This window comes from Periplaneta americana, chromosome 13, assembly GCF_040183065.1.
Source record: "Periplaneta americana isolate PAMFEO1 chromosome 13, P.americana_PAMFEO1_priV1, whole genome shotgun sequence".
Taxonomy (NCBI): Eukaryota; Metazoa; Arthropoda; class Insecta; order Blattodea; family Blattidae; genus Periplaneta; species Periplaneta americana.
Genome location: NC_091129.1, coordinates 113548579 through 113568467, shown reverse-complemented (window position 1 = coordinate 113568467; position 19889 = coordinate 113548579). Strand labels below are relative to the sequence as shown.

The 19889-nt window shown below is 36.3% G+C and overlaps 1 protein-coding gene across 3 annotated transcripts in view; it reads right to left on the bottom strand.

Moving 5' to 3' along the window:
- The window catches only part of LOC138712282 (zinc finger protein 585A), a 318317-nt gene that overhangs the window by 262308 nt on the left and 36120 nt on the right, over positions 1-19889 (bottom strand). For 2 of the 3 annotated variants that reach the window (XM_069843883.1, XM_069843884.1), the window contains exon 2: positions 19735-19877. The exons of the other annotated variant lie outside the window; for it this stretch is intronic. The gene's annotated coding sequence lies outside the window, so the exon portion shown is untranslated. The remainder of the gene's footprint in view (positions 1-19734; positions 19878-19889) is intronic. 3 annotated transcript variants of the gene reach the window in all.

Below are 19889 nucleotides of genomic sequence, written 5' to 3'. Positions count from 1 at the left end.
GACAGGACAGAGATTAGAGTTATATCTGGATTTACGATTTTATTTTAATTAGGTAGCAGAATTTTCTTTAAAAATGTTAAATGATTAAAATACGATTTGTTTATGCATTCATATTTATGTACAACATTTTGATTTCACTATAATATTCACACCCCATATGAATACAGAATTTTGAATTTAATATTCAATCTTGGAGTTTACCTTTCACAATTAATTATCTTGCAAACCACAAGTATTAAGGGGAGAGGATGGTATTTTTGATGAAAAATGACTACATTTTCAAAAAAGTATATTCTTTAAAATACTCTGTGATATGTGTGGATCGCCATTTTTAAACTTCCTGCATTATGGATTTTTAAATCACTCGCTCACTTTTATTGTTGTTTCCGGTAAATTAAATTTTCAAATTTTTTTTTCTTTAAAATACCCTTTGATATGTGTGGAATACATTGCATAACATTTTGTGGGTATTTGTGCCCTTATCGGATGTTGAGACGTCATTTTTAAACTTCCTGCGCTATGGATTTTTAAATCACATGCCCGCTTTTATCGGTTTCCAGTAGCTTCATTTTTTTTGCTACATTGCCAGACAAAATGGATATAATTTCTGAACTATTGAAGATACATGCGTGAAATTTAGAACACACATTCTTTAGACTATTAGGAAACTTTTCTCTGTAACAGAATTTTGTTAATTGATTTCATTTTTAAAATACGTTCGTTTGTTTGCAAGACAGGAAATCACAAAATTTTTACTAAATTTTAATTGTTTATTTTACAAACGTAGGGACTAATATCAAAATTCTGTTACAGACAGTTTGTAGAACATACTTTTGAAAATACATTGCAAAAACTGTTTGAATCTATCTTTAAAAACGGTTTAGATATATCGGTTTTAGTACAATCCTGCATTGGGTATTTTTTTTTTCCAAATTTGGCCCCAAATAATTTTTTTTTCAAAATATTTTTATTTGGTTGAGTTGCCACAGTTATGAGCTCTCTACATACAAAAAATTAATATTTTACACCAAATAGGAAAAAAGTTTTTAAAAATACCATCCTTTCCCCTTAAGGGTAAAAGATCAAGCTTCCAAACGTCTTAATATACTGAAACGACTATCCGGAAGTAAATAGGGTTGTAACCGCCAAACGTTATTAACAACCTACAAGAGTATTTTGAACCGTCTATGTTTTATTGCTGTGAGCCCCCTCATTACGTCAGCAGAAACCACACTCAAACTACACATGATACAAAACCAAGCATTACGTTTAATAACCGGGGGAGTAAAATCTACCCCCATTGATAGTACGCTTCTCCTTGCAGGCATTAAACCACATCGTCAAGTTATAGATGAAAAGCTATTCTGCTATACGAAAAATTAATAAGGAGCACAGACACATACTGGGACAGCTATAGCATAACGGAGAGACATCTAAAGACACAACATGTTGCTAAAATAAAAGAAAGCCCGGCCATATCCCATCTCCCTCGACCTTTAATGCAACTACAAAATCCGGTCACAGCTGACATCATCTCAGCTTCCACACAACTTGGACATCCCATCATCAAAAACAACCATGACAAACAATGCCTTAAGGCGCGTCTCCACTATTAAACATGTTAAATGTTAAATTGTTTACCGTTAACATCCCAACATGTTGATTGAACATGTTAATGCTAATTTCATTTAACACTTTGTCCACACTGTTAAACATTTAAACTTGACTTTCTTTGCGTAGTCCACCATAAATAGTCTCTGAGATTTTAATATAGTTAATGTTTTATTTTCAGACCTTGGACAATGGACTCAGATGAAGATCTGAGTTTTGTAATTGCCTCTATTGCTTGTTACAAGACTTTGAAAAGGAAGAAAATGAGAATGTGGATGCGGCAATATCTTAGTAAAAGACACTAAGCAGGATACATTCTAAACGAGCTTAAAGTTGAATACAGTACCGATTTGGATTCAAAAACTTGCTGAGAATGTCAGAACACGATTTTAATATAGTGCTGCAAAAATACTTCTTGTTACATCAAAGAAATACACAATTTACGAGCAGCCATTTCATTTCAATTAAGAAAATTACAGAGGGATTGATTATCATAGGATCTACGACATGATAGATGTTAAAGGAGTGGGTAATATCGTATAATTATTCTTTCTGAAGTTTTACGAACGTTAACATACATCACCAAATACGACCATTACTGACGTCAACATAGCATTAACGTTTAGCGTACGACGAGAGTGCGAAAACTCTCTATTGTATTCTCGAGAACAATTAAATAATAATTCCAGGTCTCTAAAACAGTCGGCCGTCTTAGTTTTGCCCGTGCATTCTTTTGCAGACATATCCCACAAACGAGGCCTTTCCATCAGTGCATTAATTTTATTCTAATGTATTTTCTTTCGTCCACTCCATTACTTCGTCTTCGAACAACTTACAGCCAACACCAAGGACCAATGTTAGTATAAAAATGATCAAGATACGCGCCACAAATCGGAACTTTTAGTTGTTGCTATGGAAACTGTACGAACTTTGCCGAACTGTACCGACGCTGCACGAGCAAATGAATTGACATGTTTTCCATTTCTGCTGGAAAACACGCCAACATGTTAAAAGTGTTAAATTCAACATACTTAGTTAACATGTTAAGTCAATTGAGACTTGAAATGTCCATATACATGTTAAATTCAACATTTCATATTTAACATGTTGTTGTTAAATGTTTAATAGTGGAGACGCGCCTTTAAACAACTAGCTCTCGAAACAGTTAACATTCAATACCCCAAAGATGAATGGTTAAGAATTGTCACTGATGGTTAAAAAAGGAAAGGCCATATGAACATAGGGGTCGGAATATACGGCAACCTTTTTTCCTTTTATATCAGTTGGGCAGAATCTCTCGGCTTTTGATGGAGAGATTGAGACCATTCGTGTTGCATTAAGTCAGCTTTACTTACACTTAGACAAATTTGCTATCGCCGTTATTCTTAAAGACTCCAATAAAAAAGAATAAAAATATCATTCTCTAGTGGATTCCTGGTCATTGCGAACTCTTTGGCAATGAATAAACAAATGTCTTAGCTAAGAGAAGTATCCTTATCAAGCAACCCCACTGTGACCAATGTCTTACCTTACAGTGAAGCATTACATTAAAAATACTCTTCAAACTAAATTCTTTCAAGAACTAAATGACGTATTATCTCAACACCACTTACTTACCTACAATTGGCTTTTAAGGAACCCGCAAGTTCTCTGGCGCCTCACATAAGCCCGCCATCGGTCCATATTCTGTGCAAGATTAATCCACTCTCTATCGTCATATCATATCTCCCTCAAATACATATTAATATTATCCTCCCATCTATGTCTCGGTCCAAAGGTCTTTTTCCCTTCGGTCTCCCAACTAACACTCTATACGCATTTCTGGATTCGCCCATACGTGCTATATGCCCTGCCCATCTCAAACGTCTGAATTTAAAATTCCTAATTATATCAGGTGAAGAATACAATGCGTGCAGTTCTGCGTTGTGTAACTTTCTCCATTTTCCTGTAACTTCATCTCTTTTAGCCCCAAATATTTTCCTAAGAACCTTATTCTCAAATACCCTTAATCTCTGTTTCTCTCTCAAAGTGAGAGTCTAAGTTTCGCAACCATACAGAAAAACCGGTAATATAACTGTTTTATAAATTCAAACTTTCAGATTTTTTTAACACCAGACTGGGTGACAAAAGCTTCTCAAGCGAATAAAACACGCATTTCCCATATTTAATGTGCGTTTAATTTTCTCCCGAATGTCATTTGTATTTGTTACTGTTGCTCCAAGATATTTGAATTTTTCCACTTCTTCGAAAGATAAATCTCGTCCACACCTGTGGAGTAACGGTCAGCGCGTCTGGCCGCGAAACCAGGTGGCCCGGGTTCGATTCCCGGTCGGGGCAAGTTACCTGGTTGAGATTTTTTCCGGGGTTTTCCCTCAACCCAATACGAGCAAATGCTGAGTGACTTTCGGCGGTGGACCCCGGACTCATTTCACCGGCATTATCACCTTCATTTCATCCAGACACTAAATAACCTAGATGTTGAAAAAGCGACGTAAAATAACCCATTAAAAAAAGATAAATCTCCAATTTTTATATTTCCATTTCGTACAATATTCTGGTCAAGAGACATAATCATATACTTAGTCTTTTCGCGGTTTACTTCCAAACCTATAGCTTCACTTGCTTCAAGTAAAATTTCTGCGTTTTCCCTAATTGTTTCTGGATTTTCTCCTAACATATTCAAGTCATCCACATAGACAAGAAGCTGATGTAATCCGCTCAATTCCAAACCCTGTCTGTTATCCTGTACTTTATTAATGGCATATTCTAGAGCGAAGTTAAAAAGTAGATAATGCATCTCCTTGCTTCAGCCTACAGTGAATTGGAAAAGCATCAGATAGAAAGTGACCTATACGGACTCTGCTGTAAGTTTCTTTGAGACACATTTTAATTAATTGAAATAGTTTCTTGGGAATACCAAATTCCATAAGAATGTTACATAAAACTTTTCTCTTAAGGGAATCATATGCCTTTTTGAAATCTGTGAATAACTGATGTACTGTACCCTTATACTCCCATTTTTTCCTCCATTAACTGTCGAATACAAAAAATCTGATCAATGACGTGTATACGCTGAAGAAATTATGATAGAGCAACTAATAATATCAATGGACTCTAAACCTTCAATACGCTTTCCTATAAAACTTTGTTTGTGTGGCTTAGGAGTACATCATTCTCACCCCTTCATATATTAAAGAAGTAGAAATGTTCTTCCTTTTCTAATAGGAACTTGGAGCTTTAGAAAGGAGAAGTATGATACAGCCTGTACAGAGAACACAAATGTTGTTTTGTTGTTCGTTACGTGTTGGTAGTTGTGAGAACAAGACACGTGTTCCATTTTGTTTGAAACTTTCATTGTGCACAACGTCTGGTAAATTTCAGTGCGAGCTCACTTTTTCTTACAATGGCTGGTCTATCACCCTTGCCGTGTAGAAAATTACGAAGCTCACAATTGCCCTATAAAACATATGAACGACTGCGCCGCTGCACCACCACAATCTCGGCAAAGCCACTCCGTCTCGGTCCAGGGATGAGGAACATTTTATGCCGAGTACCTCATTTTCACACGTGAAAATGGCAACGCCTCCCCTTACACAATGAAAACGAAATTTGACCCGAGATACGTGTCTTATAACAATATACATGTATAAAAAAGTGACAAAGGTCTTTTAAATCCTATCCATAGCGTAACGACGTCATTATTTCTTGGGGTTTACTTTTTTAAGTTTTCTATTAATTTAATTTTAATGAGAGGATTATAGGGGTTAAATATGATAAAATATTCCGTTGTAGAATATTTATTGATATTATATTATAATGTTATAGATTATATACTGTATATGGGGCCTATATCTGGTGATTCAAATCCTACTTGCGAAATGATAGGTAGTGAAAGATAATGTTATTTGGAATAAACTATATAAATAAAGAAATCTATTATTGTTACGAAACCATGCAATAAGGTGCTTAGGAAAATATTTGGGACTAAGAGGGATGAAGTTATAGGAGAATGAAGAAAGTTACGTAACGCAGAATTACACGCATTGTATTCTTCACCTGACATGATTAGGAACATTAAATCCAGACGTTTGAGATGAACAGGGCATTTAGCATGTATGGGAGAATACAGAAATGCATATATAGTGTTAGTTGGGAGGCCGGAGGGAAAAAGACGTTTGGGGAGGCCGAGACGTAGATGGGAGGATAATATTAAAATGGATTTGAGGGAGGTGGGATACGATGATAGGGACTCGATTGATCTTATACAGGATAGGGATGGATGGCGGGCTTATGTGAGGGCGGCAATGAACGTACGGGATCCTTAAAAGCTATTTGTAAGTAAGTAAGTAAGTAAGTAAGCAAGCAAGCAGCCTTTCTTTACATGTTCAATGTACATACCTCATGACTTTGGAGGGGGTTAAGTTTTGTAAACAAAAGTCTCCCTTTGACTGTCGAATCACAGTATAATGAAGATACAGTAGGGACAGCTCTTGTCAGCTCTTTTCATGTTGTTGGTACTATAATCCAGCTGACGAAGGTGTAGTTATCAATTAATCCAACTATGTCGCTAGTATCGGCGGAGCGTACAGCTGATAAGAGCGGTCAGCTGTTTAGACAAGTTAAACTTTCAGATGAACATTTTTGTATTTAACTGTTGTAGGCCTACTCCTTTGTTCTATAGCAATATTTGTTTCTTATTATGTAAATCTAATGAATTATTAAGTGTAATGAAAATTCACTTTTCTTTTAAAAATACATATATATTTCAGTGTTGAAATAAAAGACACTACGAGCGGAGTGCTGACAGTTTTATTCTACAGGGTGTCCCAAAAGAGAAATCAGTTCACAATAGAAAATTCACATAATAATCACGGGTTTTCTCCTGGGAGACCTATGACTTAAGATAACCCCAAAGGTAAAAATCAAAGGGTTTGAGATCTGGGGAGCGCGTTGGCCACATTGAGCACACTATGTGACATTTTTATTTTTAACTTACATTTTCTACGTATGGAAACTTCTTACACGATGGTACCCCACCGCATTTATACGGAATGTTAGTGACCAACTAAATTGTAGTTTTCCTGACAGGTGGATTGGACGCTATGGATCAGTTAGATGGCTTGCTAACCGTCGGACCTGAATCTTCTCCATTTTTTCTTGTACGATAAGAGATATGAAAGGCAGGGTTTACAGAACAGAAATTCTAAATATTAAAACCCCCCGTGAACGTACGTATTTTTCAGAGCTCTGAAGAAATACGGAACAATGTGGGAGTACTTGCTAGATTTCGATACAATTGGATAAGACGGTGTGAAGGTTGCAGGCACGCAAATGGTAGACAATTCGAACAATACCTTTAAAACAGAAATAAATAACTTTTGTGCGAGATCGTGCGTATTTGCTTGGTTTCCGCACAAAACCAATCCGCGGAAAGTCTAAAATTCCACATTCAGTATTCTCAACCTAACACACATAACAATTTCCCTCTTCTTACCGCTTAAGTGACATATTGATTTTACTGCTTTAGGCGTTTAACATATTAGTTTTAGAGACGTTCAATATAGTAATAATTATAAATTGGAAACTTACCACTGCAATTTCACCTAAATTGCATTGTTAATTATTATTTTTAAATATTTGCAAAAATTAAGTAAAATCTACAAAAGTTACTGCACAATAGAAAAAACTGGTGGTGGTGCTCCAGTGACTCTGAATAACTGCACAAATGTAACAATTAATTTCAATGTGCAGAATTAGATGTCAAAGATATTTTCCATTTCTAAACATCTCCTTGAACGGCAAAATTAAACTTGCCGATGTTATTACTGCAATATGTTATATAAATAATATTGTTAAAATATTAAAATGAAAAATAAATCGTTACATAACCTTACCGTTTGTTCTAAGTTCGCATTTATAGACTGGGGGAAAAAAAGACAGACGTATATCACGGCCTGCTGGAGTAGGCTATAGTAAATACAGAAAACATTTTAAAGCAACATTGTTGAAGATAGATATTTTTGTTTTGCAAATTTGCCGTCATTGAACAGAAACCAAGATGGAGATTTCATTGCAACTAATTAAAAATTCCTCTTTCAGGTATGTAATAAACGATCTTCGCACAAAGTAATGTACGATACACGAGCGGTATGTTTTCTTTCAAATCTCAGAAATTAAAAAAGCTCAACTACGTTTCGCTTTTTCAAACTTTTCCTCGAACATGAAAACTTCAACATACCGCTCTTGTAACGCATATTACTATTATTATCTAGCGCTTAACTTTTAAATTTCTTATTATACTTTATTTCAAGTGTTATCTTTTAGTGGAGTTTGAGGTGTACAAGCTGTGTATTCCTAATTATTCTGAAACTGCATGAAATAGAGTAATGGAATCTTTCATGTAATATTTACTGTTTTTATTAAGCACTACACAGTTGATTTAATGTTCAACAAAATGATAGAAAATTGTTCGTAAATTTTGAATTGAACTTATATATTTTTTTTTATTGGAAACTAAGTTTCAATGTTACCTTAATCTGGCAGTAATTCGGAAAGATGTATTTGTTTACACTACAATCACAGTCTACTATATACAGTCACGAAGCTTGAGTTTTGAGGGTGCTAGAAACAATAGACTGTGGCGGTACTATTTTGCATTACCTGTAATGAGGCGATATTAGCGATCCTAGTGGTGAGCAACTACCTAATGTTTGCATATTTACTACGTATTGAGCTTCGCGACTGTATATACTAGACTGTGCTACAATCGCCCTTCTCACACCCTGCTACTTTAAGTGTAGCAAGTAGAATTACAAGACAGTAACGTGAAAGAGTAGATATACTGTTATTAGCGCTCTGTAGCTGTAATATTCGTATTTATTTTTCTCAAAAAATTCAAAATTTCTTAATACATTTTGGTCGGATTAAAAACATTTGATGAAATCTACCCGTAATGGCCTAATCTACGTATAGCTCGTGCAAAATAAAGTAATATATTCCTTCCACTCCAAACTTTGGAAATACGAATGATTAAAAAGTTAAGTGCTTCAAGTTAAGTTTTAGTGTCTTTCTTCTCCGTATCTAAGTACTTCCAGGCACATAAACCTGTTTTAGTACTTGAACATCAGATGTCTATTTAACCCAGACTCTCTTATATTATTTTATGTTTCTTAGTCGCATATTAAAGTATAACAGCATACTACGGTACTTCTAGAAGGAGGCCTACAGCTTTGTGTGTTAATTTTCGAAGAAATACTTTACAAACACTCTGCAGTAAATCGTAGACCGTTTTTGTGTGGCCTACCAAATTTTCCTCCACCTCACAAAAAAATTCACAGATACGTTAAGTCTATTAACAATGCAATCTGACTCATATATAGTTTCACAAGAAATCTTTATATTTGATGTATTCATATTACAGAAGTTTAACATTATTTTGTATCATTCTCCAGATTGTTTACATTGTATTGATAATAATACGATGTGAGCTAAATTGAAAGATGATACATAATTTCATCCTCATCCGGTCCTACGGTCAATAATAAGAGAAATACACCACGTTATCCTAGAGCGCATCATGTACCAGTGCCTAAAGCTACATTTGTTTTCTAACTGTAATGGTAGGAATTTACAATTTACAATCAAAATTAAAACTCTCTACAAAAGCAAAAATTATTTTCAGATCCTGTTGAAGCCTACCAAGAACAAAAAAAGTATATATATTACATCTCCAAAAGTTCAATTTAGCATTTAAATACTTACATTATAAGTATATAATAAATTAATATTTGTAAAGTCAGTTCGTTGAATATTTCCACTTTCAACACACGTGTACTTTTAAACGACGCTTCTAAGCATATGTACTTGAAAGAATATCATTTCGAAACTAAAATCAGAATGTAAAAGTCCCCTAATGCTCTGAATCAGTAGAAAATGCCCCTACCGCCTGAGCTACCCGGTGGCTTATATTTTACGTGGAATAAACCGTCGAGTCAGACAGTTAAGTTGGTTTACACTGGAAAACATTTTACTAAGAGAAATTAATTTTATTGTTTTATCTTTGACTGGTATCTAAACTGGTCTTTATTTCATCGTTCTTAGCAACCTAAACAATGCTGTGAATAACAAACCAGAATTAATACTCGTAGTAATATGCGTTACAAGAGCGGTATGTTGAAGTTTTCATGTTCGAGGAAAAGTAAGAAAAAGCGAAACGTAGTTGAGCTTTTTTAATTTCTGAGATTTGAAAGAAAACATACCGCTCGTGTATCGTACATTATTTTGTGCGAAGATCGTTTATTACATACCTGAAAGAGGAATTTCTAATTAGTTGCAATGAAATCTCCATCTTGGTTTCTGTTCAATGACGAAAAATTTGCAAAACAAAAATATCTATATCTAACATTGTTGTTTTAAAATGTTTTCTGTGTTTACTATACTCCAGCAGGCCGTGATATACGTATGTCTTTTTTTCCCCCAGTCTACGATGAGTCTGGAATCTTGTTGATTTTTTTCACGGCTTCCTTAATGTTACTTGCATCACGAATGCAGAAACTTTAGTGGAGTTGTAGAGTTTACTTAATTTTTGCAAAAATTTAAAAACAATAATTAACAGTGCAATTTAGGTGAAATTGCAGTGGTAAGTTTCCAATTTGTAATTATTACTATATTGAACGTCTCTAAAAATAATATGTTAAAAGCCTAAAGCAGTAAAATCAATATGTCACTTAAGCGGTAAGAAGAGGGAAATTGTTATGTGTGTTAGGTTGGGAATACTGAATGTTCTGTGCGGAAACCATGCAAATACGCACGATCTCGCACAAAAACTTTTTCCTTGACAACCAACACATTAGCAACCATACGTTCATTTGCTTCTTCACAAAAAACACGCATTACAAAGAAATGGCGCACAATTTCAAATTGAATTCAGATACCAGCAATGGATAAAATATTGTACTCGTATAACACACGAGAATAAACAGATTTTATGCGCTAGTGGAATTATCTAAACTTTTCAATCGCGCATAAAAGCTAATTTTACTCTCTTGTACTCGTACTATAAATTAGTATTATATATACGATATATATAGTTTTGTATATACATATACATAAATACATAGGCCTAAATACAAATAAATGTATACACCGAGTATAACAAAAATCCTGGAACACGGTTTGGGGTCCAGTTATCCACACCAAAAGAAGAAAGATGTGTAACGCAAATATTCGGAAAAGATTAGTTAATGAGTTATTGAACGACAAAGGCTAACTGCAATATTTTAATTCAAACTGATGAAATAAGTGTGAAAGGACACATTTACATTGTTTTGAACTTTCAATTCACAGTTGTTGTTTATTCAACTGTCCGAAGACTGGTCTGAACCTCACAAGCGATCAGTGGCGCCAACTTTTGAAAAATTTTGAGTGGGCTCAAAATTTTGAATTACAATAAAATGTCAAATTCTCCCTTACATGAATCGTGATATAGGGTAAAGTTGCCTAATTCCGTGATACCCTTAATCCCGTGATACTTTTTAAAAATTGAATGTCAATCAAAGCTTTGACGTTCGACCATAGCGCCAGACATCTTTCTCGAAAGAGTGCATCTTTCGCTTAGTTTTGAGACATCGGTGAACTTCCTAAAGGCTGTGTGATGCATCTTGTCTCACTGTGAAAAGAGAGAGAAAGGAGATATGTCTTACTTCGTCTGTATTGTTATGGCGATGGGGAGAGTGGAGCGATGCCGTCCATCCATCCAGTGGCGGAAGGGACTAGTTGATACAATTCTGTAGCGCAAAATAAAATAACAAAATATCTCTCTTCGTACTCTGTAGTTCCGTCACTAAGCTTGTCTTTCAATAAATTGAGTTCCGGCAGCCTGTACAATAACAAGATTTTGAAAGGAATCCTGAAAATTTACAACCCTCCTATAATCTCCACCCTCATTTGAAGGGACTTGGTTTTATTGCTACTGAGACAAGATAAACCTTACCAGGTATAGCAAGATAACCAATCCTGTGACATTCAGTGAAAAAAATGTATCACGGAAATAGGAATATCACGGAATTAGGAAACTTTACCCTATGTCTATTCACAACAATGATATAAAATATAGACTAACAGAAAAATTAGAGATCTGACAATATTTTTGATAATTCGATAAAAATAACCGAATACAGATAGTAGACTAACTTAATTAAACCGTGATAAAGAGTTGTGTAGCCCTGTGAATAATAAGATTGTGGCTAAGTTGTAAATTTAAGTTTACAATTAACTTTTTAAATTTACGATCCGACTTTGTAATATAATATAAAACAATATACGGAAACCACCACTATGTAGCAAGACGCGTTGTAAATTTATTTCTCCTCACTGCACTTCTGCCTATAAACTCGTCACATACATCCTCTAAATCCCACTTTTCAGCGCTATTCTTGTGTGTATTTAAAATAGCGATGTGATTAAGTCGCTTCTGGGGCATTGCTGAACACAGAAATGTTTTTAGCCTTTTCAACGCGGAGAAAGATCTTTCGGCTGTAGCTGTGGGAACCGGCATAGTCAAAGTCAGGCGTATAAATTTAATTAATTCAGGCACTATTTCACGAATAACATGTGACTTCAGAAATTTAACTACATCTCCAAAATTTCTTAATACAACACACAACATTGCAGCACTATCACACACCATATTTCTCTGCAATCGTAAGATCTCATAGTTATTTATGTCGTCATCGAAAACACGCCTGACAATCCTGCCATCATCGCCTTTTCCGATAACGGAGTTTTCCCACTGTATTTAAAATTTCACTTTCCTGGAAACACTCTTTAAGGGATGCTGTCACACAATTTACTTATAAAATATTCCTTCGCGTCGCTAAATTCATGTTGTGTGTGTTGACGATCGTCTAGGCGGCGAGACGCTTTCCTTTGCATCGGGGTCCTTGGTTCTGACAGGTCCAGCTCATTTCTCTTCTAGTAGTTTGGTCCCATAACATTTCATAGTTATCACGAAAAGTTAAGAATGTTATCAAATTGTGACTGAGATGATTTGGTTCATGGAAATCAAGGTTTACACTTTGAAGTTTTATATTTGTTGCATCCAGGGTGGTAAATGCCTGTGTCATCATGTTTACTTACTTACTAACTTTTAAGGAACCCGGAGGTTCATTGCCGCCCTCACATAAGCCCGCCATTGGTCCATATCCTGAGCAAGATTAATCCATTCTCTAACATCATATCGCACCTCCCTCAAATCCATTTTAATATTATATTCCCATCTACGTCTCGGCCTCCCTAAAGATTTAAATAAGCAAAATATTCTAATTATTCAAGCAGTTTTAGGTAACCGGAAGGTTTAGTACCAGCATCACTTTTATCGTTTTCAGAAAAATCTGAAAGGAACGAAAGAACGTCTTGATAGTTATCTGTCAGAGATTTTAAGCTAAGGATCCTAACAGTGAATCGCGCATTCAAAGATTCTAAATCTATTGCGCTTACCTGCCAAAATAGTAAAAATTAATAACAATCATAATACTTTGGTGTACAAATAATAAATGTACTATTACAGTTGCTATTACAATAAATGGTAGTATAAAGTGGAATGTAAAGAATCGATGTAGTATTGCGTTGGACAAAACGGTCTTAAATTTTGAATAATTTCAAGGAAAAAATGTTCCGGGGCCGGGTATCGATCCCGGGACCCTTCGCTTAGCGCGCGAACGCTTTTCCGACTGAGCTACCCCAGGAACTATACACGACACCGTCACAATTTTTCCTTTGTATCCACACGACTCAAATGAGCTGACAAGACGCCAGAACCCAACTATGAGTGCACACAAATACTTGTGTGACTTAAATTGTGGCTTTCTGTTAACGTACCTCCAGTAACGAATGTATTATGTATAGTTCCTGGGGTAGCTCAGTCGGAAGAGCGTTCGCGCGCTAAGCGAAGGGTCCCGGGGCCGGGTGTCCCGGGGTCGATACCCGGCCCCGGAACAATTTTTCCTTGAAATTATTCAAACCTGCTTTACAGGGAGCTACAGCTCGACCAAGTTAAGTCTACGAGCCGAGAGGGGAAGTTGGAGGCGGTAACGAGAGGAGACCAGTACAGTCACATATGACAGCACAGTTTTCCTATTGCGCTTCAGTTCATAGAGCGGTAACAATTTAAGACGCTTTGAAATAGACTGTACTTTTACTTCTGCTTGACAGTGAGGTTTGGCGTTCTGATTGGCAAGCGTGGAGAAAGTTGCATGAGGGGAGAGGCTGGGAGACAGCGTAACTGTTGCCTTTATCTGAAGACAAGGACAACAAATGCGTGCGCTCCGTAGTGTATTTTAAACGATGTGCACACGTTGAAATCTGAGCGTTAAGTAACCTATGTGGCAACTGTGTTTTGCCTCTACATTCCATCCCGATATCCCCATTCGACTTGACTTGGGCAAGCTGTACTACCTGAAAGCCAGATTTGTATAGGTCTTAAATTTTGTTCTAGTTCAATTCTTCAAGAGATACAAATGCACAGTTCAACCTTTTCGGGGCTTCTCTTATCATATTTATTAGACCTGCAAGTTGCAATGTGCTTCACACTGTCTTGTGCCATTAAATTGAATGAGTGCATGAAGCAAAACAAATATCTAGCATTTTTATTTACTTGTAAAATCTTTGCCCGTACTCCCTTGTTATCCGTGAAGATTAAGAGCCAAGCCTGATATGAAATGCGTAAATAATCACTTAGTGATTTAAGACGGCGTTCATTCCGTCGGATCCCGGCCACTTAGTCACTCGTAATGAGTGCACCTCTGCACATAGTGTGTTGGACATTGTGCCACTGTCACACATCTGTGACACAGTGCATAAGGGTTGGCCACTAAATGGAAACTAAGGCCCGGTTTTATAAATACGGTTAATCTCAAGATTATGTTAAACCTAAGTTAAACATAACCGTGAGTTTAACTCAAGTGCCGTGTTACAGAGTCTCGGTTAAGTTAAACCGTAGTGGAATACGATTGTTATTACTGCTAGGAAAGAAACGAAGACGATCACAATTGTTTAATTATATTATTGATTTAAAATAGTCGACGCTCGTGGAGAATCTTCATTAAGAAACATCTTTGTTCTTAGACATCTGAGACAGGATCATAAAAAAAACCTAAAGAGGACCAATACCGCGTACTTCAGTATGCTTGTCAGACTTTACCTCAAACAGTTTCTTAACGCTGGCTACCAACGTTATACTCCCAAACACAATGCAACAAGACTAAACCTTGCATGACCATCCTCGACCTAACTCTGCACAGAATCAACTGAGTAATGAATTAATAATATTAGTGTGCGTATTTTTTGTGTTGTCTAGAATATTTATGAAACAGAATAATTCAGTCAAACAATAAAATTATTTTTTTGAGTCTAGTAAAATTAGGTAATATTATTATCAGTGTTTATAAATCAGACCTCATAGTAAATTTTACCAGGCGACTGCCACACACAGTACATGCGCAATAGGTTTATAGTAGATTTACGGACACATCCGAAATCTTCCATCGTTTTCAGTATGTCTACTACCAGAGGAAAAATAGCGCAGCACAACTAGTAACTGATGAGAGATTCAACAGAATGCTTTCAAAAATAAAAAATAAATCATTTTTCTTTTCAAAAAATCTTTAAATTGAAACACATATTTTTACACTTTCTCATTTTTCTGTTGCATGTTGTGTCCGAGTTTCAATTTTTCGAAACAAGGTTAGGACTATAACTTAAGCTTAATTCTGAAGGTTAGGACGTCTGTTTTGAAAACCTCAATCTGTTATAAAACTTATATTCATTTATGTATATTTCAAAGTGGTGCACTCTATTTCGAAAAATTTCGTTCAGTAATATTGATCACTCACATATCGTCACTCATAAGTTCTTGGAAAACCTCTGCAATATCCATGTGTATTGCAGAACCGCCATCTTCCACTATTGAACCTTGAACTGCAGTTTAAACGGCAGAGAACTGCCGATCAAGTTAAACTCAAGTTAACTCAAGATTAACTGATGAAAGAGTAATGGAACGGAGAAAAATTCTCTCCGGCGCCGGGATTTGAACCCGGGTTTTCAGCTCTACCTGCTGATGCTTTATCCACTAAGCCACACCGGATACAAATCCGACGCCGGTTACAATCGTCTCAGATTAAGCTCCAACTCTTGGGTTCCCTCTAGTGTCCGCCCTCTGCACTACTTCATAGATGTCTATGAACGCAGGACCGAAGTCCACACATGTGCTGAGGTGCATTCGATATGAGTGACTAGTTGGCCGGGATCCGACGGAATAAGAGCCGTCTTAAATCACGAAGTGATTTACGCATACCATATATATTATTTTAATGTACCGAAGTACATATGATATTTCCATGCAGATATTCTGCGTCATCACACGATGAAAGAGTAATGGAACGGAGAAAAAAATTCTCTCCGGCGCCGGGATTTGAACCCGAGTTTTCAGCTCTACCTGCTGATGCTTTATCCACTAAGCCACACCGGATACAACTCCGACGGCGGTTAGAATCGTCTCAGATTAAGCTCCAACTCTTGGGTTCCCTGTAGTGGCCGCCCTCTGCACTACGTCATAGAGTCTATGAACGCAGGACCGAAGTCCACACATGTGCTGAGGTGCACTCGATATGAGTGACTAGTTGGCCGGGATCCGACGGAATAAGCGCCGTCTTAAATCACGAAGTGATTTACGCATATCATATATATTATTTTAATGTACCGAAGTACATATGATATTTCCATGCAGATATTCTGCGTCATCATACGATGAAAGAGTAATGGAACGGAGAAAAATTCTCTCTTTCATCGTATGATGACGCAGAATATCTGCATGGAAATATCATATGTACTTCGGTACATTAAAATAACATATATCAAGATTAACTGTAAGATATAATACGAAGCAGAACGAAAAACTTCAGTTTAAACTGAACGTATTAAACGGCGTTTATAATACCGGCCCTATGAAGTGGAATTTAAACTGAGAGGATTCAATCTGGCATCGGAACTGGAATCCGGCGTGGCTTAGTGGATAAAGCGTCAGCACGTAGAGCTGAAATCCCGCGTTCGAGTCCCGGTGCCGGAGAGAATTTTTCTCCGCTCCACCCATCCTTCATTATGCAGTAATGCAGAATTCCTCCACGGAAATATTATACATCAAATAACCAATCATTTCCCATGTTATGATCAAGTTTTATACTGTCCTGGCCGTTTCCTCTGTTTGACCTGAAATCTCATTTTGCAAATGTAATCCCAACTACCGTGTTCCCAAAGCACATCGTTAAGAGAAATTACAGCAGCGCTCACATCTGCTGTACACTTATCAGCGCACAGATCACGGCAGTTATTTCATTTGTTGTTCAGTTTATCGATTTCAATTAGAGTACGGAAGGTATGTCTTAACGGGTGAACGAAGATTGCTAGCGCATGAATGAGACGGCAATGTATTTGCGACGTTGCAATCTACTCGCCATGGAACACAACAATCCAAAGCGGTCGAAGTCTATATATTTCCTTCAGAATATTAAAGTCTTTCCCAGGTAACCGATAACAAGAAATAAACTTTCATTGACATCTACCTTGTCTTGCAATGTTTTACTTTCTCATTACCGGTATAACAAATTCCGATATTGCGAAAAATTGATTTGGAGACACTCACAGAAGCGTACATTTTCAGCATTCCTCATACCGAAATTGAATTGTTGTTAAAGGTATAATGATTTTTTTCTGAATTATAAATACGTATTTTGTTCATATTCATTATCTAAAAATCATTTTATCTGGTAATAATGCAGTAATTTACTCGTTTCTACTAAAAAAATAATGAAACTCTATTTCAAAAAATTAAGACAAAATTGCGATGTACTCGAGAACTGCTATTTTTTCGACATTTACTTTATCATTATATAAAGTGTACGAGACAGTATTGTAATAAAAAAAAATAATTTCGGGCAGACAATGCTGAAAACCATTTTCTTTTCTGTATCAGCGAAAAATTCGAAATCTCTTATTTATAGCATCACAATAATTTTCTATTTGTTTTAATTAGATAAGAAACTGGCAGGTGCACAACTTTAATATGCTGCGTATATTTAAGTGTACAAAGGGAATACAAGGAGAGCAAGGGGAATACAAAGATAAAAATAGAAATGCAGAGAGAAGACAAGAAAAATGCAAGGAAAGCAAGTGAAATGCAATGAGAGCAAGAGGAATATAATGATATCAAGGGGAATACAAGGCAAACAGGGAAATATAAGGAGAATAAGGAAAGTACAAGGAGAAGAAGAGAAATATAAGGAGAAATATAGTTATACAGGGAAAACATGGGGAATGCAAAAAGAGCAATGGGGAGAAAAGGAGAACGGGGGGACAAAGAGAACAAGAGGAAAACAAGGAAAAGACAGGGAGAAAAATATAAATACAAGAACATGGGGAATGCAAGTGTAGCAAGCGGGAGGCAAGGAGAACAACGGAAGGACAAGGAGAACAAGAGGAATACAAGGAGAAAACAAGGAGAAAATATAAATACAAGGAGAACATATGGAATGCAAGTGTAGCAAGCGGAAGGCAAGGAGAACAACGGAAGGACAAGGAGAACAAGAGGAATACAAGGAGAAAATATAAATACAAGGAGAACATATGGAATGCAAGTGTTGCAAGCGGATGGCAAGGAGAACAAGGGAACGAAAAGGAGAACAACGGGAGGACAAGGAGAACAAGAGGAACACAAGGAGAATGCAAGTGTAGCAAGCGGAAGGCAAGGAGAACAACGGAAGGACAAGTAGAACAAGAGGAATACAAGGAGAAGACAAGGAGAAAAATATAAATACAAGGAGATCATGGGGAATGCAAGTTTAACACGGGGAAGACAAGGAAAATAATGGGAAGAAAGGGAGAACAACAGCAGGACAAGAACAAAGGGAATACAAGGAGAAGACAAGGAGAACAAGGGGAATGCAAGGGTAACAAGGGAAAGGCAAGGAGAACAAGAGGAATACAAGGAGAACAAGTGGAAGATAAAGAGAACAAGAGGAGAAAGAAAACAAGAAGAATACAAGGAGATCAACGGGAATACAAAGAGAACAAGGAGAACAAGAGGGATGCAAGGAGAAGAATGGCAATGCAAGGAGAATAATTTTATGTTACACTACCCATGAATAAGTAGACCCTTCAATGTTCTCAAACAATAAGAAAAAACAATAGCTTGCACTACATTGCGCACGAATGAGTAATCCCTTCAGTGACTCACAACAGACTGAGGTCAACTGCACCACGAAAGTCCCGACAAACGTCCTTGAACTTCACCGTATTGGAAAATTAAGTATAGGCCTATGAAACATATAGAGTTACCAAGTTAATGTAATATAGGCCTACGCAACGTTACTTAACTGCAGCCATGTGTCAGATATTGAAACTTCTGTTAATAAAATAATTCTGTATACCGGTATTATAAATTATCATTTTGTGTCATTATAATTTCAATGTAAAATTACATCAATTGAAAGTTTCTGCAAAATTACAGTTCGCAATCTGAATTTTAAATTACACCATTATTAAAGCCAACTAAAATATTTTAAATGCAATTATTTAAAAAACAAGATCCGCTTATGGGTATGCAAATGTCAAGTTATATTTACCTATCAAAATAAAGTGAGCTCTTATGAAATATAACGAGTCAATAGCGTTACCGTTCGATAGGTCTAATTTTGGTACATTTCGGTGATAGAGGAATTGCCACAGCTCGTTGGACTGAACGCAAACGAAGTTGTATCGCTGTTGATTTCGGAAAGATTTAAACGAATCGTACTCAAAAAGAATGAACTGAATTGCTACTGGGAGAAGTAGCATAACAACTTAATGTCGATTCAATTAAAAGAATATAATAAATGCTATGGTAAAGTGACGTTTCGCCGAAAACTGTAATCAGGCCAGAAATCCTTAATGATACATGTCTGATTAGAGGCAGACGAGTTGCAGTTTTACTTGTGTCTCCTTGTTCTGTAATAAATATGTTCGTATATCTTCTAAGTTTTGAAATATGTAGAAAGAAAAAGACTCCTCCACCAAATAATTTCCTATTTGGCTTACCTTTGCTTCACGTCAGCTGGTCTTGAGAATTTCCGGCACGAAACCATTTATGCGTACTATCCATGCGCACAAGCAGACGAATGATGTTGGAGATCTCGCCGTCACACCATATCGTATCGTAAAAACGAACAATACGTATGTACCTATGAGAATTC